Genomic DNA, 15,866 nt, shown 5'->3' with positions numbered 1-15,866 from the left:
GATTTATAAAAATTATACAAACTCATAAATTAGACAATCAATTTTTCGATTTTTGGCCTATGGCGGTACCACTGTGCAGTTGGACGACTGTTGCTGATGCGCTCCAAGTTTCAAGATTCTCGGAAGTTAGTTCGAAAATCGAGAACCTATTTACGACACGAAGGTGGATCGTAAGTGGTTTCACATAACCTTGGGAGTTCTGCAAGGTTTCATCCTGAGGACAGTGTTATGGATTGTCATGTACGACGAGGTGTTGAGGTTAGAGTTCCCGGTGAAAGCGAAGATTGTCGGCTTTTGCTCAAAGTCTACGGTGATCCACCTAAGAAGAGGAGTTGACTGCTGCCCACTCAATCAGGGTTGTTTAGGCGTGGATGAAAAACAAGGAAACTGGAGTTTGCTCACCACAAAACTGAGGTGGTGGATGTGAACAACCGGAACGTCGGAGCAGCAAGCAGTGATCAGTGTAGCCGATTGCAATACCACGTCGAAGCGCTCCGTCAAACACTTGGGCGTGATGATCGACAATAAGCTCACCTTCGGTAGCCACGTTGAATATACCTGTAAAAGAGCCTCCACAGCTATTGCGGTACTCTCCCAGATGATGTCCAATAGCTATGCGTTGTACGCCAGTAAGCGCAAGCTTCTGGCTAGAGTCGCTACGTCCATTCAAAGGTATGGCAGCCCGGCGTGGAGCCTGCGCTAAGTACCGAGACCTGCCGTAGTAAGCTGGAAAATACTTACAGGCTTATGTGCCTGAGGGTTGCGAGCGCGTACCGCACCGTGTCACACGACGCTCTCTGCGTCATTACTGGTATGGTGCCTATCGGCATCCTTATCAGTGAGAACATGGAGTGCTTCGAAATGCGCGAAATGGCCTCTATGGTCAAATAGCAGCGCGTTTGGGACAGTTCCACCAAAGGAGGTTGATACCTAGGTTGATACCGAGGGATAGTTGGATTAATAGGCTCCATGGGGAAGTTCCTTCCACCTGACATAGGTCCTCTCAGGCCATGTTTGCTTCCGACAATATCTACACCGTTTCGGGCATGTGGATTCTCCCGAATGCCCAGTGTGCAAGGAAACGGCGGAACACGTTTTGTTCGTGCGCCCGCGTTTTCGCACAATGCGTGATCGTATGCTTGCCACATGTGGGGAAGACATAAAACTGAACATTCTTGTCCAGAGGATGTGTAGGGATGAGTTTGGCTGGAATGCCGTTTCAACGGCTATCACCCACATCGTCTTGGAGCTACAGAGGAGGTGGCACGCAGATTCGGAGAATGACAAGTTCAGATGCAGTACAAGAGGTGGTCCAGGGATTCGGAGTCGGCTTCGTAGGTCATGCCGGTTGAAATGGAATCGACCCTTATAGCGATTAAGTGGCCATCCAAGGACAAAGAGAGTGGTGAGGATCCCTCGGGACTCTAGCTAAGCGCCAGCATCCTATCGTGCTCCAAAGCAAATCATCAATGTTCGTTGCTACAGGCTACGCAGCTAGAGTGCGATGTGCACTAGCCCCTCTCGGAAGAGATGCCTTCTTTGTGGTCATTCAACTAAGCTGGTTGGTAATAAGAATCTTAATGGAGTCTGTGACGAAACGTCTATGGAAGAGGGCAAGTGGCGAAAATTGAAGGAACTACCGTTATACTGGTGGAGTTATCCCTTAAAATCTAGTGGAATAGAATCACACCGCTGTTTATCTGCACTGAATATTAAACCAACCGTCAAGTAGAAAGGTCACAAGCAAATGAACAAACATATCAAAATTGGCAGTAATTAATAGTTTAATGTGCCACAGGAATCCAGCCTTCCAAATTCATCATACGTCTTGAATAAACGTTCATTGCACTGTACAATCAACTTCCATTTTTGTTTTTCGTGCAACAAAATCCAATCAACTGCAAGCGATACAATAAACAATATAAGTGGAATAAAATGTCACCAATAACATGACACGAGTGGCACGTTGAAGTGTATCGTCACATACGCCCGCCGTAGTCGTCGTCCTCGTTGTCGGCTAAAAGCTGCCATCAACATCAACCGCCCGGTGGGAGGTGAAGGAGCTTTCTATGTTCGGCCCAGCATGAATTGGCTGGCACCCTGGCACAGTTTTGGACTTGTCACGCCGCCTCAAACTGCAGTCTGTGCGTACCTCCCTACTTCGTCTACATATATGTTTGGGGTTCGAGCAACAACCCAATATGGGTTCTTTAGCCTACACGCTTGCCTGTCTCGTGCGGAAGATTGAAATAGGTTATTGCCCAGCGTATAGGGCACTGCATTGGGATTTTGACGTTTCTTGGCCTTGTTGTTTACAAAATGTCTGTAAGAGTGAAAGAGAAGGAGAGAATTTCATGCTGTCGGCTTTTCGGGCCCGTATGAAGTTGATCACCAATATTAACTTCTTTTCCCGATCAGCCTAGATAGCTGTGTAGTGTCGGTAGCGGTTAGTTCAACTGGCTAAGAATAGCACTACGGACCGCCTGTTCCAGTGGTAGGAATCCACTAATCAGGTGACCCCTAATTCATGGTGTTATGCGGCTTTACGCTTACCGTGCCTAGGAATGAATGGTTAGGGGGGTCTTATAAAAACCTAACCGCTAACGGAGCCTGTGGAGTACCAGGGCGCCCTCCACAGTATGTAGCCCTTACTGTGCTAACCGGAGCAATAGCGCGGTGGACCTTGTGTTTCTCCGAGACAATCAGCTGCCCTTCTTCAATCTCATACTTGAGGCTGAATAAGGGCGGGATTATGAAGATGTTATTAATTAGTTTAGATTTTCACCTATATGGTTTCGCATTATGCGTTTTACACAGTGTATTCTGTGAATCCTCGCCTTTGGCGCACTCAAATCGATACCGATCTGGCTTCATTGTTGTTGTTCTTTTTTGTGCTGTGATCAGTGTACGCAGAATATGGCACCGCAAGCGAAAAATAGGCAACAAAGAAGGCACGGCAACAACGCTTTGTTTTTTCGTTAGCAGATAATGACAAAATCGCTACCGAGTTTGTTCACAACAAAAACGGTAGGAATATTTGTCTCGTTCTATTCACATCGTGATTTTCGCATTGTTTTACAACTGAAACTTGACTCTGAGGATGGCAAGAGTCTTAATTCGTCCAAATGCTCATGAATTCGATGATGTGAGTCGAAAATTTCAGCAGAAAAGCCGAAATATCGGCACACGCACGGCAAGCGATATTTGTTTTATTGCTCTCATCGCATGACATGCGTTTGTTGCGGAGCGCCTTTGTTACCGACATGCACCGCTTAGGACAAAGCGTTTGTTTTTCGGCGTGATCCGTTTTTCGTACCCTGGCTGTGATTGTTAAGAGTTTAACCCTAAAAGGGATACCTTCATGGCCTCAGTTTCGTCACCTCGCTGAGTGTGTTCCATCAAAGACGAGCTCTGAAAGGCGCCTGGGGTCCAATGGACCCCAGGTATCCCTTTTAGGGTTAATCTTGCCTAGTTTGGGTAGTGGCTACGGTTAGGATAGCTCAGATCAATCTTCAGCACAAAAGAACAGCAACGATCAATCTTTGTAGACTTATGCAAAATGGTACAGCCCAAGTGGCGTTAGTCCAAGAACCTTACTTTCGTAAGGGGAATTTCTATTTAGGAAACCTTGTGAATCCGGTGTTTGCTACTTTCAGTAAAAATGAAATGGCAAACTCACGTGTCATGCCTCGAGCATGTGTGCTTGTCAACAACGCAATCGTTGCTACACTCATCTCTGAACTAACTACCAGAGATGTATGTGCTATCACAATAGATGTATCTGTTGGAAACCTCAACAGGAAATACGTTTACTGTTCGGCTTATTTACCGCATGATGAACCATCCCCTACGGATGCTTTCAAGCAAGTCATTGCATACTGCACTTCAAAAGGCCTTCCGCTAATTGTTGGTAGTGATGCTAATGCTCACCATATAATCTGGGGCAGCTCAGACATCAATTTGAGAGGCTCCAGTTTGATGGAATACTTAAGTAGTACAGATCTTGGATTACTTAACATAGGCAACCGCCCAACCTTCATGGTATCTGGTAGAGAGGAAGTGTTAGACATAACACTTTGCTCTAGCAGAATTAGTCATGAGCTGACCAATTGGCATGTGTCAGATGAAGAATCTTTATCTGACCATCGTTACATCTTGTTTGAACATGTGAATGTTACTTCGCAAACTTTGCGTTTCAGGAATCCCCGGTCAACCAACTGGGATCTCTTTACCGATTTGGTTGCAGCCAAATTTCATGGATACTCACCATCAATTGACACTCCAAGTGATTTAGATGATGCCGTTGATACTACAACGGCCTTCATCATGGAAGCTTTTGAAGAAGCCTGCCCTCTGCGGTCTGTGAAGACCACGAGAGGAACCCCTTGGTGGAACTCTGATCTGGCGAAGCTCAGGAAACAATGTAGAAAGAGTTGGAACAGACGACGTTCGGCTGGATCGAAGGCTTTCAGGTCGGCTCGCAAGGCCTACCAGAAAGCTCTTCGGTCTGCTGAACGATCCGGCTAGAAAAACCTTTGTACAAATGTTTCCAGTCTGAGTGAAGCCAGTCGATTGAACAAAATCCTTGCAAAATCTAAGGATTTTCAAGTGAACGAACTTCGTTTGCCAAATGGTGATTTCACTTCCTCTGATGAGGAAGTTTTAGAATGTTTATTCAGTACACACTTCCCCGGATGTGTGGATATTACATCTTCGGATGAACCTGATGTCTTTTCTTGTAGTTATGATTCTTTAGCTTCGGCTCGGAGTATCATAACTTTAGAATCGATTGAATGGGCACTTAATAGCTTTGCTCCTTTCAAATCTCCTGGGGCAGATGGGATTTATCCTATTTTGCTTCAGAAGGGATTTGATCATTTCAAACATGTTTTGAAACAGCTACTTGTTTGCAGTTTTGCTACAGGGTATATTCCCAAATCCTGGCGGGATATTACTGTGAAGTTTATTCCGAAACTGGGTCGCGCGTCGTATGAAGAAGCAAAGAGCTTCAGACCTATCAGTTTGACCTCTTTTCTTCTGAAATGCTTAGAACGCATAGTCGATCATCACATCCGTGATGTTCATCTGGCCAACGTGCCTCTTCATGTGAACCAACATGCCTACCAATCTGGTAAGTTCACTGTGACTCTTTTACACAAGGTTGTTTACGATATCGAGAAAGCATTCGCTCAAAAGCAATCCTGCTTGGGTGTTTTCTTAGATATCGAGGGTGCCTTTGACAACGTGCCTTTCGATGCCATATTGGAAGCCGCACGGGGTCATGGTATATCTCCAATGATTTCCAATTGGATTCACCAAATGCTCAAAAACCGACATCTCTTCTCGACATTGCGTCAAGCGGCGATTAGGAAATTGAGTGTTTGTGGATGCCCCCAAGGGGGAGTTTTATCACCACTTTTATGGAATCTCGTAGCAGATACGCTGTTGAGGCAACTCAATAATAGCGGTTTTCCTACTTATGGTTTTGCCGACGACTACCTAGCATTGTTAGTCGGTATGTGCATCAGCACCCTTTTCGACCTGATGCAAAACGCTCTTCAGGTAGTTGAGGGTTGGTGTCGCCAATATGGCCTTACGGTAAATCCGAGTAAAACATCTATTGTTCTTTTCACGGAAAAGCGAAACCGTAATGGTGTTCGAACTTTACGTCTCTTTGATTCTGAAATCAATGTGACTGAACAGGTAAAGTACGTTGGAGTCATTCTTGATTCCAAGCTTTCCTGGACACCTCATGTTGAGTTCAGAATCAAGAAAGCTTGTATGGCCTTCGGGCAATGCCGGCGAACCTTTGGTACAACTTGGGGTCTAAAACCCAAGTATATCGAATGGATCTACACAACTGTTGTTCGGCCAATATTGGCCTATGGATGCCTTGTGTGGTGGCAAAAGGGCGAAGTGAGAACGGTCCAATCAAAGTTAGGCCATCTCCAAAGGATGTGCTTAATGGCGATGTCTGGAGCGTTCTCTTCAACTCCCACGGCAGCTCTCGAAGTTCTCTTTGACGTTGCCCCACTACACATTCATCTCAAACAAGAAGCACTTTCTTGCACTTACCGCCTATGGGTACTCGGTTTACTAGAGGAAACTCCTGTGAACCGCAGTTTAACACACACCTCGTTGTTTCCACTTTTGGTGAATTGGGACAAAGTTGTCCTTGCTCCAAGTGATCTTACAATTGCTTGTAATTTTCCATATAGGACATTTTCCACGAAATTCCCTTCCAGGGAAGAGTGGACATCTGGTTATCTGGAGAGAAGTATTTCAGACGGCATCGTATGTTACACTGATGGCTCCCTTCTCGAAGGTCGAGCAGGTGCTGGTGTTTATTCTCGTGAGCTAAGACTGTATCAGTCTTATTCACTTGGCAGACACTGCACCGTTTTTCAGGCCGAAATCTTTGCTCTTATGTGCGGAGTGCAATCAGCACTTCAGCAGCACGTAATGGGCAAAGTAATATACTTCTGTTCAGATAGCCAGGCTGCTATTAAAGCACTTGCTTCGGCCAACTCCAGGTCGAAGATAGTTATCGCTTGTCGAACTCAAATTGAGGAGCTGAATTCAGCAAACGCTGTTCACCTTGTATGGGTACCTGGCCATTCTTCCATCGCTGGAAATGAATTGGCTGATGAGTTAGCTCGCACTGGAGCATCACATGACTTCATTGGCCCTGAGCCAGCTATTCCGGTATCCAAGTGTTGGGTGAAGCTTCGGATTGACACGTGGGCTGCCACTCAGCACAAACAATACTGGAATAGTTTGGAGTCATGTCGTCAAACAAAATTGTATTGTACTGAGCCATCTCTAGGGGTTGCAAAGTATCTAACCAATCTGTCATTGAAAAATCCAAATGACGAGAAAGCAATCGATAACTCGGTAAAGTGTTAATTGTTTGTAAAGTGTCTTGTCGAAATGAATGTAATTTGTAACAGTTTTCTTTAATAAACCTACAGAATCCTTGAAAAAGATCCGATACGGATCGAAACGTCGGAGTAAGAGAACATAAGATTGTTTTTGATCTCACAATCGGACTGAAAAGCCAGAAAAATCCTAAAAATACAATCTGTCAAAGCAAAATTGCAGCATGCTGGTCAAAGCATTGACTGGCCACTGCCGACTCAGTTATCACATGGCGAATATTCAGCAAGCTGATTCATTTGCATATGATAGCTGTGAATCCGATTATGGAACTTCGTATCATTTGATATGTAACTGTCCAGTTTTTGCGCAATTGCGTTTCCGAGAACTCGGGAAACACTTATTAAGTGAAACTGACTTCAGAAACCTGAATCTTCAGGACGTTCTGTTGTTCTTGACCCGCTGTGGTAAAGAGCTATAGGCTCTCTTTACGCTTTATGCATTATCACAGTGCCCTTTTCAGGGCGCTATGTGAACCCATTGTGGTACGCTTTTGCGAGTATGACGATCCTATTCCCTTACCTGTCCTTTCCCATGTCCTATCCTTTTTCCTTCCCTTCTCCGTCAGGTAAATGATGAATAGGCTCGTGTTCATGGCGATGGCACAAATTTCCCGAATGGAGGAGAACGTGCCTCTAGAGCCGACCTACTGATACCTGATACCCTACTTCGTCTACATATATGTTTGGCGTTCGAGCAACAACCCAATATGGGTTCTTTAGCCTACACGCTTGCCTGTCTCGTGCGGAAGATTGAAATAGGTTATTGCCCAGCGTATAGGGCACTGCATTGGGATTTTGACGTTTCTTGGCCTTGTTGTTTACAAAATGTCTGTAAGAGTGAAAGAGAAGGAGAGAATTTCATGCAGTGCTATTAGGTGGCTATAACAACTAGGAAATATTCGTAACTGCCGTAGATTCGTTGGCGTAGGAATACAATGGCAATTGTGGCGATAGGTCGGTTGTTATTATGGAAAATGAAACTGTGCGGCAAGGTGGTAAGTAAAGTTTTGCAGCCATTAGCCCTACCTATGTTGCGGGAGTATCAACGGAAGAAGCAGCCACAATAATCGTTTACAAGATGTGGTCTGTTCAATGTAGTCGAAAATTCAGCCCGCCTGTGAAGTACGTCTGCTGGTATACTCATTGTCATTGGCCGTTTTCGATCGTAAAAGAGGCCTTATAAACAGTGAAATCTGAGTGAGTGAAATTGAATTCGTTTATGGATTGAAATCCTATTCATACCGCTTACCGAGTTCCAAAATGTAATGTGTTATGACTTGATGGCGGCATTTATCTAGAAATTTATTCCGAAATTGCTCCAGGAGTTCCTTCTAGGATTACCCCAGTAATTTTCCCTGAAAATCCTGAAGGAAATCCTTGCTCACGGAGCTATATCTGTGATTCTTTTTTGGTTTCCTTCAGAAGTTACTTCAGGGATCCCTTCTGAGATTCTTGAAAGGTTTCATCGGAGATTCCTCCGGGAACTCCAGGAACTCCTTCAGGATAATTTCTTTCGAGATTTCTCAAAAGGTTCCGGGAATCCTTCGGAAACTCCTTCCGAGATTCATACAGGAACTCCTTCCAAAATTACGTTAAGGATTATGCCCAGGGAGTCCATGCGAGATTCCTCCTAGAGCTCTTCCTGGGATTTCTTCAGAAATTCCTTTTGAGATCCTTCCAGGAATCATACAAGAAATTATTTCAGTATTACTCTGAAAGCTTCTCCTCTAGGAACTCTTTCCGGGATTCTTTCGGGAACTACTTATGAGATTGCATCAAGTATTACTTCCGGGATTCCTACTGTAATTCAACTGGGAACTCCTTCTGGAATTCCTCCAAGAACCAATTCCAGGAATCTTTCGAGAACTCCTTCCGGGATTCCATCGGACACTGCTTCAGGCATACTTTAGGGAACTTCCCCTGGGCTTCTGTCAGGAGTTGCATCTGGGATTTCTTCAGGAACTCCTTTATGGATTCCTTCGGGAACCGCTTCTTGGATATATTTGAGATATTTTTCTCTTGAAACATCTGGAAACTCTCTAGGAGTTTATTAATGAAATTCTTCAGGAGTATTTTGAGGAATTCCTCCCATCAGCTTTTGTTAATGGAAGTCCTCATGAAGTTCTTAAAGGATTTACTTGGAGAAATATTCCAACAAGCCCGCTCTGGTTTTTCTCCAACAGTTCCTTCCAAAATTCCACTTTTACCTTCTGGAAGTCAGAAAAACGTCTGAAGACATTCCAAAAGAAGCTCTTACGAGAACCTGGGATTGAAATCCTATATGATTCCCGAAACTCTAGAAACTCGGAAGAAATCTCTTGAACCCCGAATGGAATCTCAGAAGTAACTCCTGGAGGGATTTCAGGGGGAACTTCTGTAGGAAACTTAAAAGGAATCTTAGATATAGCTCAGCTCTATAAGGAATCGCAGAAGGGAATCCTAGTAGGATCGTATAATTAATTCGTTAACTCCTGGAAAAGCCTCTGGATAAATTGCTGGGGTAATCCTAGAGGCTCTAGCGTGCGCAGCTTTTTCTTTTTTCTCAATCACTCTCGTAAACAAACACGAGAATGAGAAAGATAAAAGAAGAATCATTTTGCCTCATCTTTTATCACGCTCTTTCTTGTGTTTATCCAAGAGAATGAGCGAAAAGAAAGAAAAAACTGCTCATGCTAGGGCCTAGAGGTAGGAATTCTGGAGGAATATCGGAATTAATTTCTGGAAAAATCCAACATGCATCTCTGGAAGAATTTTGGGAGCACATCTTGGAGGAATCCTGGTAAAAGCCCTTGAAGAAATCCCAGAAGAAAGCTCATAAGGATTCTCAGAAGTAACTTCTGGAAGAAGCCCAGAGGTAAATTATGAAGGAACCCTAAATAAACCACCAGAGAAATCCCATCAAGAAATCCTAGAAAATGTCTGGAACAAATTTGTGTAGAAACCTCAAAGGATTTTTTTGGAGAATTCCCGCATGGAATTCCAGAAGGATCTACTGGAGGGGTGCCACCGTGCCACCATCAAGTCATAAACTAGCGCACTTTGCCACGCACGCCTACCCTTCATTGCCAATAGGTCACTGCATTGTTTTGATTTTGTATGGGATTTTGATGTAGGGGACTATATGCCAGACAATTTTGTCGAAGACCGCAAAGTGATCCAACGTCTGTGAAAAAAGTTATACCCTACGAAAAGTGAGGATAAACTTTATTGTTATTTTTCCAATACATGTAAAGGAATAATATCAATAATGAAATCTCAATACTTTGCCTCACTTTGCCTAGGGTATAACTTTTTTCACAGCCGTCGGATCACTTCGCGGTCTTCGACAAAGTTCTCTGGCATATAGTCACCTACAATAATACCGAAGGGTGTGATTATTGAACGCTTACAGCGCCACCTAGCGGCAAAATTCGAAAGCCTAAAATTTCTGCATACATTTGGCCAAGTTTTCCCACACAAACTTCAAGCGTTTTGAGCGCCCCCTTAGGCTTAACCGATTTTGCTCAAATTTTGAACGTAGCTTCTGGGAGTCCAAAATAACTGATTTAGGAGGGACGACTTGGTATTTTTCGAAATTTTTGTTTTTCATATAAGTGTGGGCCACCCTACTCTATAGTCAGTGCATGACAAAACGTAATAACGACGATAACTATGACAACGGCGGCTACGGAGCAATGATAGGAGTGAGCAGAGGGAGGTTTCAGGGGCGTTCCAGGGGTGCTAGCAGATGTCAGGGGTGATTCTTGGGAGTCTCAGAGGTTTTTAGGGGGTCTTATTGGGTTTCCATGAGGCCTCAAGGGGGTTCCAGGAGAGTTCCAGGGGCGTTTGAAGGAGTTGCGGGGGTACTGGAAGATCTCAGGGACGCTTCAAGGGAGTCCCAATGGATTTCTGGAGTTACCGGAAGGCTTCAGGGGCGTTTAAGGGGGTGTCAGGGGCTCTCAGGGGATTCCAGATATTTTAGGGGCATTTCAGAGGGCTCATGGGCGTTTTACGGGGCTTCCCAGGGGTTTCAGGGGGGGCTTCAGCGGGTCTCAGGGGCGTAATATGGGAAACCCGGAGAAGAGCTCAAAAGTATTTCAGGGGGTTTCTTAGGGAATCTGGGGCGCATCAGGAGGTCTCAGAGACGTTCTAGGGGGTCTCAGGGGAGTTCAAAAGGATTTGAGAGGGTTTTCAGGGATTTTGTGGGTACCCGGAGGTCTCAGGGGCATTCGAGAGTTTTTAGAGATACCAGGAGGTCCAAGAAAGTTTCAGGGAGACTCAGGACCACTTCAGCGGCTCTCAGGGGAGTTTCAAGGGATCTTAGGGGCAATTTATCGTGTTTCAGTGGTGGTTCAGAGGATTCCATGGGATTTCAGGGGGCTCCAGAGACTTTTAGGTAGGTTCCTGGGATCTCAAGGGTGCTACAAGGGGTTTGAGGGGGTACCAAATGGTTTCAGAAGATCCCAGGGTGCTTCGTGGGGTCTCAGAGGTTTAGCAGAGGGTCTCAGTGGCATTTATTTATTTATTTCAGGCGATCCCAGGGGGACTCAGATAGGTTCCAGGTGGTCTCAGGAGGTTTCAGGGAGTACCATGAGCTACAAAAAGAGTCCAGAGGGTCAGTGACCTAATATTTCCTAACAAAAACTGTAGTTTGCATGATAATCGTTGGTGTATTATCTTTGTGATCTTGACTATTGACCAACAAAACATTCACGCATGTCTGTGTGACTGTGCCATTTTTTTACCCACGACAAAATATTTAGTAGGTTAACGAAATCCCAATGGTTCCGAAAACTGAGAACGGCACATGCGTATAACTGAAGAACCGGAAGTGTGAAGAAGTGGAGACAACGATTCCCGGATTGTGCGTTACGAATGTCATATGACCACCAATGGAACAGTGGAACAAAAATCAGTGGCTCCCAACTGAGTTAAGGCCCACGTCTAATAAATCAAAAAGATTCATGTCATATGGATATTTTCGGACCATCCTACGCCATTTTGGAAATTAAGATGGCGCTTGGGGTTTTTGGGGACATTATAGGAACACTATGGGGGATTTCAGAAATATCCACAAACTCCTCTATAAAGTCGAAACCCGTCCAAAGTCCTCTGAAATTCCTTGAAACGTCACCGAAATCCCCCTTAAACCATCTCGGAACCCCATATAACGCATCTTAGACTCACCGAAACCCCCAAAAACGCCTATGCGTTATGCTTTGGCGTGCACAACTCTTTCTTTTTGCTCACTCACTCTCGTGAACAAACACGAGAATGAGAAGATAAATGAGGGGGCGCTTGCCCCCTCTTTTATCTCGTTTTGTCTTGTGTTTATCAAGAAGAATGAGCAGGAAAAAGATGTAACACGCTAGTGATGTAACGCTTCTGTATCGTCTTCGAAACCCGCTGAAAATGCTCTGAAGCTTCGTGAAACGTCTACCTTAGATCCTCTGAAACCCCCTAAATCACCTATGTAACGTCTCCGTAACGTCTCTGAAAACTTCCAAAATCAAACCTCTTAAAACGCCCCCGAAACCCTTTGAAATCACTAAAAACTATTCTGAAACCTCCTCCGAAATTACACACTTCCGGTTCTCGAGCTCTACCTCGAGTTATCCGCATGTTTGATTCATAGTTTTCGGGGCATCTGAAGCTCCAGGTCTTCATTAGCCATGACAGTAAAAGCATTGCGACGATAGTAAAAAAATGTATGCGGTTCACTGGTTAGGGTCACTTCAGGGGTTTTCAAGGGAGATCCAACGGATATAAATGGCATTTTGATAGTCTTACGTTCGTTTCAGGGATAGCAGGTGGTATCAGATTGTTTCATTGGGTCTCAAGGATGCTCCATGGGGCTGAGGCGTGTTCCGAGGATCTCAAGGGCATTACAAGGGATCCCAAGGGGACTCAGATGGGATCCATGAGGTCTCAGGGGCATTTTAGGGAATCCCGGGGGTTTCAGGGGGTGCCAGCCCAAGCAATTAGAAGCTAATTGCACCTGGATGTCTCAGAGACGCTTCAAGGGGTCTAAGAGATTTTCAGGGGTTCTTACGAAATTCCAGGGGGCTTCATGGGGACTCTGAAGTGCTTCATATAATTGAAACGCTCTGAAATTCCCGTAATCCCTTTGAGATACCCCTTAAGGATTCCTGGTCATTTGGCCGTATAATGATCAAAAAAATTCAGAGGAAGTTTCTGACATTCTAACTGCCAGTATGATCATCAGAAATATTTCCTTCTTTTAATCATAGGCTATTCTTTCTAATTGTGCCTTTCAGGAATGGATCAATGAAGCAAACTTTTCTCACGTTCGCCGCTTGCAAACAAAGGCGCCACCATGTATGGACATTAACATTGTGACAGCAGTGGAGTTACGTCAAACACACAAGGCTTCGGTGGCGCTATCTGTTTATTTCATAACGGACGTTTTAGTTATTTTAGTGATCCATTAGTAGCCGTTGAAACTGCCAAGGTTTTTGCTTCTTTAAATCACAGGCTGTCCTTTCAAGTTATACTGACGTGGAGAATAGTGGCATGGTCACTTAAGTTCATCATTATTTTCGGCCAAACGGCATTCGGCCAAATGGCATTCGGCAAAATGACCGGCTTTATCGCCTTTAAACTTTTGAAACCCCGGCAGAAGACCCCTTGAAACGCCCCTGAAATGCCTTGAAACTCCTCAGAAAGCTCCAAAATCCCTTTCAAACACCCTTCAAATGCCCATGAAATCCCTTGAAACAACCCCCTGAAACGCCCCTGACTCCCTTTGGAAACCCCGTTTTATTTTTGGGCTCTCTGGTAACTTCCCGGAAACCTTCCTTGGACACATCTCAAGTGGTCCGGAGCAAGTCCTGTTGTCGCGAACTTAGTCTCCTAATAAATACCCTGTCTAAATTATGTACAAAATTGACTCGTTTTATGCACATTTTTAATTTATGTACATATACCCAGTAGCCTGGTACACGGTTTATATGGGAAAATATAAAAAATGGAAAAACTCCAACTCCTGTATACTTTTTGAGCTCCATTTTGGTCCCATATCAACTGTGCAAAATTTCAGATCGATCGAAGAAACTATATTTTAGCGCCCGCCATTCTTAGTTTTTCATACGATTTACTATGGGGAAAATTTACCTCTTCAAAGAAAAATCGCTTGAGGTCAACCATTGATCCCCAAAAATAAATCGTTGAATGATTTCTGTAGATAACTTCACGATGAATCCGACCACCGAAGACCGCAAAGCGATGCAACATTCGTGGAAAAAGTTATTAAGCCTTACCTGATCGATAAAATGACGAGATTTTATTATTTATTGTTATTCCTTACGTGTTAAACAGCGTGGGCATGTCATTCGGTTTTCAGTCAATAACTTTTTCCACATGCCTTCGATCGCTTTGCGGTCTTCAGAGGGTTTGTTCCTCGTAAAATTTCCAACAGAAATCATTCATCGATATATTTTAAGGGGTTATGGGGCAACCTGTGGTGATTTTTCTTTAAAAAAGTGATTTTCCCCATAGTAAATCGTATGAAAATTTAAAACGGCTGGCGCTAAAATATAGTTTCTCCGATTGAGCTGAAATTTTGCACAGTTGATATGGGGCCAAAATGGAACTCAAAAAGTGTACAGGAGTAAAATGTATTTTGGTGTCCCACACTAATACCCAGCCTATAGTATAGAAAAAGGTTCCAGTGTACTTCTGGATCCTGGAAGGGGTCTCCAGTTAGCCTAGCCGTTTCTGTGGAATACGCAGATATCTCAAGTAAACCGAAAACAACATCACAAACAGCCCAACTCACGCTAATTGAGCGCACGTGAAATCTTCCATGTTCCCCTCCGGACGAGGCTTCTATTTATTCGTACATATCTACCAGTACACATGATTTCTTCGGTCCCAACCGATATACCATTCCATCCTGTCAGCACGTTCCATTGGCAATCGAACTTCAGCTGAAGTGTTACTAGATTTGCATTGATAAGACGATTTGTTTTTCTTCTCGATATGGTTTTGATTGAAAACGAAACATTTGAAGGTACCTACGGCTCTACCCCATTTGGCATAATGCCATTTGGCATAATGACCATTTGACATAACAAGGATTATGCACATTCTTATCAAGAAGGCTGTTCTTCGTATTATACCAAACCGCCTTTATGCCAAATGGCATTATGTCAAACGGCGTTATGTCAAATGGCATTATGCTATATGGAGTAGAGCTGGTACCTACCCGACCAGAAACGAATAACTGACACATAACTGCAGCACACCAAAGTCAGGCATCATACCAGAACGAGGTATTGGTCGGTTACCCTGGTATTGAAAATAACTTATTTTGGTATTTTCTAGGTATTGATAAACTACCACGGCGAGTTATTGGTTTGGTGTTGAGGACTGCTTGAGGTATTACTCAATTATGGAAAAATCACTACTTGTATGGAAAAACTGCCGATTATTATTTAGGTATTGCCATACCTGATGTCATTATTCCCCAAGTAACACACATGTTATATAAAAGTTACGACAGCGCAAGTTTTGGTTGTATAGAAGTTTATTTTACGTTATTTCAACACAATGTTAGAATTACGTAAAATAAACTTCTATACAACCAAAACTTGCGCTGTCGTAACTATATTATAACATGTGTGTTGCTTGGGTCACATGTTATTCACAGAATACCCACCAGTTATTATTTTAGGTATTTTACCTCTTATGCAGGCAGTGGCGTAGCAAGGGGGGGCGGAGGGTGCGGTCCGCACCGGGCCCCCGAATCTAGGGGGCCTCCAAATCAGGACAGGTCTAGTGTTATAAACCTTCCCTGATTTGGAGGCCCCCTGAATTCGGGGGCCCAGTTTGAATAAAGTTCTGTGGTTAGCGAAAGATTCCTACATATAAGTATTAGTTAAATACTTGCCGATCTGCTGATAGGTATGTAGGGGCCTCTTCGTGATT

The sequence above is a fragment of the Aedes albopictus genome, chromosome 1 (genome assembly GCF_035046485.1).
Source record: "Aedes albopictus strain Foshan chromosome 1, AalbF5, whole genome shotgun sequence".
In the NCBI taxonomy this organism is placed as follows: domain Eukaryota; kingdom Metazoa; phylum Arthropoda; class Insecta; order Diptera; family Culicidae; genus Aedes; species Aedes albopictus.
This window is presented reverse-complemented; position numbering follows the sequence as displayed.